General features: G+C 32.2%; 1 pseudogene; it reads right to left on the reverse strand.

Annotated features, from left to right (window-relative positions):
* Positions 1–1036: 1036 nt before the first annotated feature.
* Positions 1037–2190, reverse strand: LOC106345091 (annotated as a pseudogene).
* Positions 2191–5704: the final 3514 nt, after the last annotated feature.

A 5704-nucleotide genomic window follows, 5' to 3' on the forward strand; every position in this document is an offset into this window, starting at 1 on the left:
TCAGTCGTTGTCTTGCCATGGTACCACTAGGTTTAGCTTGATGATGGGTTTGGTTTCTATTAGCACAGTCATCTTTATTCGATCATTGATCTTGTTTGCTCCGTGTGAAGCGCATGAAAGGCACTTACTTTATCCAATGCGATCCCACAGAGACTGTTTTGGATGTTAAAGCAAAAACGGTTTACCCAACCAGTTAGCAAACAGCGTCTCATCTTAATGTCGACATTGCACAGCACATGGACTTGGTGCATTTAGAGATCACCATGACTGCGGTATGTGATCCTGCGTGTAAAGGAATGTGCTTGAAGTGCGGTGCTAATCTGAATGAGTAGAAGTGTGATTGTAGCAGTGAAGAGAAGGATAAAGGATCTCATTCCCTTTCATCTCTGTACTTTTTGGCTGATCATGTTAGCTTAGATATGCTTGTTACTCATCATGTTAGCCTCACTCTAAGGAACACACAATGCACTAGTAGTACATATGTAGTTATTCACCGCTTAACTCTCTGAGATGACTCGAACTGTGTCAAAATTGACTGTTCAGTGCGTGTGTGGTGAGCTTATAACAATACTCTGTGCCTTTCACTTGATTTAATATACTACTCTTGCTAGTATCAACTAAAAGGCAGAAGCATCTACTGTTTTCATCTTATGCTACTGTTGCTGCAAGTCTCTAAAAGCATTGTATTAACTAATGATTGATCTTTATATTGCATTTGAAATTGATTATTTGCGCTTTGTATGGTTTCATACATGCTTATAGATGATGATTCGCTAATTAATAGAGATAAGTTACGAAGCAGGTCCAGATATTCATGGCTTTTAACCCTTTGAATTATTTCGTTTGATTATAGGAAGGATCAACACTTGGAGTACAAAGACTGGGAAGAAGAGAGATGCATGATCCTGTTGTTTTACTTTTGTATGATTTTACCTACTCTCATTATCCTGACTTACTGTATTCTTTATGCAAGGAAGATATACTAATTAGCTCAAATGGAAAAAATTGCAACATATAAACGTAGCAAAAAGTACTTTCATTTTCTACAAAATATCATGAAATTGGATAGATAATGCATAACTAAACCTAGTGTGACAATCACAAGACATGTGATTGGTCTTTTCCTTGCACATACCCAAACGAACCTTGTTGGATATGAAGGAGAGACCAGAGTTGGAACATAGCTAAGGAGAGAAGTGAGAATCTAGATCCTGCCTCATGCTGGTCCACCTGTATGTATTTATCCTCTCCAACAATGTGTAAGAAGAACCTGTCAGATACCATAGATTCACCGGGGCACACTATAACTTTATTCTCCTCGTCTGCCAGGAAATTCATCCCAGTCATAAACTTCGTTATAGACTCGTTTCAATGTTAGGAACTTGCTCCATGACATGGAGCCGGTACTATCAATCTTGGTTGCCATCCATACATCTATATGGTTGGCACGAGACAAAGCAAAATTTCTGCCAGAAGAAGGAATATACATACTTGTGAATCTCTCTTTTGAAAAAATCGAATCTTAGTAAATATCCGTCCATGGCTGTTCATTAGTATAACTAGAAGCAAGCCAGTACGTATTTGAACCAGTCCCTAGTATGGGTCAACAACCCTCCGTGAGTTATTAGAAGTAACGTCATAGATTTCGTATAGGCGTGGCATCATATAGAGAAATCCTCAAGATTTTGTACTTGTTGCATGAGGATTTACCGAGAGCGTAGATATCACGTGTCGTTCGTGTCAGCTAGGAACTTCTTGGTTTGATCCATCAACGGGTTTCACCTAAGCGTGGATTCCAAACCACTAATCTATTGTCTTCAGTGGTGCATTTCGCAGTGAAAAACCTCACGTATATCGACTTCTTTGGAAGAGTTAGAAAGGGGTTCTTTGAGGCTAAACTGATTTTTTATGTTTACAATGTTGTCGTGAGCTCCAAGGAAATCAATGCTCACTAAATAAACCCTAGAATCAATCAACATGATCTGAGACGATTTCTTGAATCTGATCACATCTTTGATCAGAGCATTCCATCCTTTGGAAACCAATCGAAATCTTGCTAGAGATGCCAATGGAACCTTCTTTGAGAGTATGTCCACTAGCAAATCATCCGGAAGATACTCTTCTCCGATCTTCATCGTCGGATTCGTCAACAAGAGAAGAAACTCCGTGAAACGATACATCAGATTTCATGGACTTCGATTTTAGGGTTCGTTCTTTGTTTTTTTTGGGAGATATATGAAGAACCCCAGAGGATTCAGGCATGTAAATTAGGTGATCGGGTTGTAATTGCTGGTTTAGTGAGTTGTTTTCGTTCAATCGTGTGTGCGTTTGGTTATATGATGATTAGTTTTTTTTTTTTTTAAATACAGTAAATCAAGCGTTAGCCCCGGCTTCGGATGTAAATAAACTAAGGTTATTATTTTTTGAGAAAATTTTATGTTTATCACTTTCGTTGAGACATTTTCCAAAATATTACAAAAGACTTTTATATCTTTGTTCTTTTTATATATAATAAATAATTATTTAAATAAATAGAAAACAATATTTTTTTTTATGTTTTCGAATTTTACTTTTTCAAATTTGAACTTTTTTATAAACTTTTTTTGATTTTTTTTCAAAATTTCTTTTTGAAAATCAAAAATTATATTTGAAACTATTTTTAAGTTTTTTAAATATATTTTAAGTATTTATTTATAAATTTATTAGAATTCTAAATTTCACATTCCAAAAACTCTACCCCACCCTACACTATAAACCCTAAGTCTAGATTAATTAACCGAAGTATTATAAATGTCTTATACCCTTCATTAAAAGTGAGGATTAAAAATGGTTAGTGTAAACATTAAAAGTAGTATTATGAATGTGATATTTTTGACAATTCTCCAAGTATTAGATAGCGTATTCATTGTAATCATTAGATTTTTTTTTAAATGTTCAAAATTTGTATGTTTTTAGTTTGTTGATTATAATACTTAGATAGTATATTTATATTGATAAATTCATTGATTGTTCCTTTTATTATTTTTTATGTTATTTTTCATGCTAATTTATTGTTGGTTTTCGTTACAAATCTTACACTATTAAAACTAGGCATGGGATTTTTATCCATAACCGATACCCGAACCAGAACCGACCCGAAATGGACCGGTTCGGTTCGGTTTCGGTCCTAGGCAATTTATCCGATGGGTATTAGTGTTAATTATCCATGGGTATCGGTTCGGTTTTTACCCGAAACCGAACGGGTACCCGTTTAATCCGACTTCTATGCTTAAAAAACAATGATTTGTATCTTGCGAGGGTCAAACCCAGGTTGGATAGGCAAAGCGACAACTGTAATACCACTAGACTAGTTCAACTTCGTTGTATTTAATACATATTACTAATATATATATGATTTCTATTTACTTTTCCTTAAAAAATAAAATAAATAAATAAAAAACTGGTATATAATTATTTAATTTTGCAAATATTTATATAATTCACATAAGAAACGGGTACCCGGAACCGACCCGAAACCGGTAGTACCTGATCCGAAACCGAACCAAAATCTACTAAGTACCCATTGGGTATAGAATTCATTTATTCGAAAAACCCGGACCCGGTCGGATCCAATCCGAACCCGAACCGAATATCCGAAGTCCCAGCCCTAATTAAGAGGAGAATATGAAGCCCTTTTAAGCTATCCACGTCAGCGAAAAATTTGCAAACAATCATTTGTCCATGTTATCATGGATGTTAAGTTGTTGGGCCACGAATTTATGATGTGTAATAGGCCATTTAGGTTTAATGACCCATTTGTTTTGCCATCTTCTTACTCCAACCTAATTTTGTTACGACATCTGCAGAAGACCTTCTAGAACTCAATGTTTTCTTATCTCCTTCGTATAACGCCTGCGACGGCTATAATAACGAATTAACTTAATTACTCCTCCAGACAAATAGGCGTCTAAGTTTCCACATCCCTCCTCTTACTCAATCATAACGATGCCTCCTTAACCCAAAAATCTATTGCTCAGATCTTCAAATCCATTCTTACCTTTATGGCAAATCAAACGGCAGTCACCACCACCCAAGTTCATTCTCCACTTTTCTTCGGTAAGGTTTCATCAGGACCTGGAGATTCCCAGTTGCTTTTTAAGCTAATCTATTTTTGGAATGTTCACAATAATTCCAAAGGAGGCATCCTTCTCGGCCTTGAGATGCTGATGATTGAAGAGGTACGTGTCCATATTTCAATATTATGCTTCTGTTTTCATACACGTCTCTGATTTTTTTCTAACAGAGAGAGAATATGTTAACCATATTTCAATATTATGCTTCTGTTTTCATACACGTCTCTGATTTTTTCTAACAGAGAGAGAATATGTTAATAAGATTCTATCTTGAAACTCAACACCTAAGAATTTTTAACATTAAGAGATAATTTTTAAAATTAGTTAAATAAGTGACCATCTATTAATATGTTAATGGTTCTCAATATCCTTTTATGTAGTAACTAAATACAGAATTTTTCATATTGAAATCTACTACACATTTCACATTTTTATAACAAATAATTATTTACAAAATAATAAATACCAAAAATTTAATACTGAAAATAAATTATGGCTTCAAAACTTAAAGAATTACTGAATCATTTTATTGGTTATCAAAATTACAGATTTAAGTATTCAAAATTATTACACATTTAAAAAATTATATATTTATATAAAATAAAGGTTATTTACCTATACTTCAAAAAATAATTCAAAATCAATCAGACAATATATAAGAAAATATATAATATACATAAGATGATAGATTTTTATTTTATTTTATTAAATGTAGAGTATTTTAAATTTTAAAAAAGATTTAAACATGGTTACGAAAAGATTAATAGAGATATTTAATATGTTAACATAAATTAATGATATTTCAAACAAAAAAATATATCGAAACAAATAAATGATATAATATTAAAAAACAAACTTAATTTTTTAAAAAAATCTAAGGTATAATGTTTATAGACAAACAAACCGCGAGTAGCGCGGTAAAATCTTTAGTTTTATTTAAATCTTGACTAACTTATTTAACATGCTTTCTAAGGCTTTTTATTTTTCATCTATCTTATAAAGATTGTTTTCTAAATATTTTCTTCCACATAACTCAACAGAGAGCATCTTAAATTTTATATGTTATATGAGGTAAATCAGACTAATGATTATAAAAATTCATCTAGTTTGCTTCAAGAACAATAATTTTTAAAATCTTGTAAATCACACCATGTTAGATTTATTTCGGTATAACTTATTTAGTTAGTTTCTAAGAATATTTTGACTATAACTGACAAAAAAAATATTTTTCAAAACATAAGATAATAGCGTTGATTAATATTAAAAAAACTTAATAGTGAAAATTTTGTTATTTTCTTTTGATTGATTAAAAAATAATTTTAAACACATAAATAAATTGTGGCTTGGGACTCTCACTTTGTTCCTTTACTTAACATCTTTGAGAGAAAGTAAATTTCCAATCTTGTTTTTATATTGGAATTATTCTATAGTATATCCGGTATTTTTTGGTGTGATACTTTTTTTGTCTATCGGATTTTGTCTTCGGCTTGTATTATTTACTTTCCATCACGGATGTTTTTCTTTTTTGTCTTCAAACCATATATTTCTTGATGTGCTCCTTGTTTATGAGGATTATGTGATTCTTTGATTTG

Source organism: Brassica oleracea, chromosome C5 (genome assembly GCF_000695525.1).
Source record: "Brassica oleracea var. oleracea cultivar TO1000 chromosome C5, BOL, whole genome shotgun sequence".
Lineage (NCBI taxonomy): Eukaryota > Viridiplantae > Streptophyta > Magnoliopsida > Brassicales > Brassicaceae > Brassica > Brassica oleracea.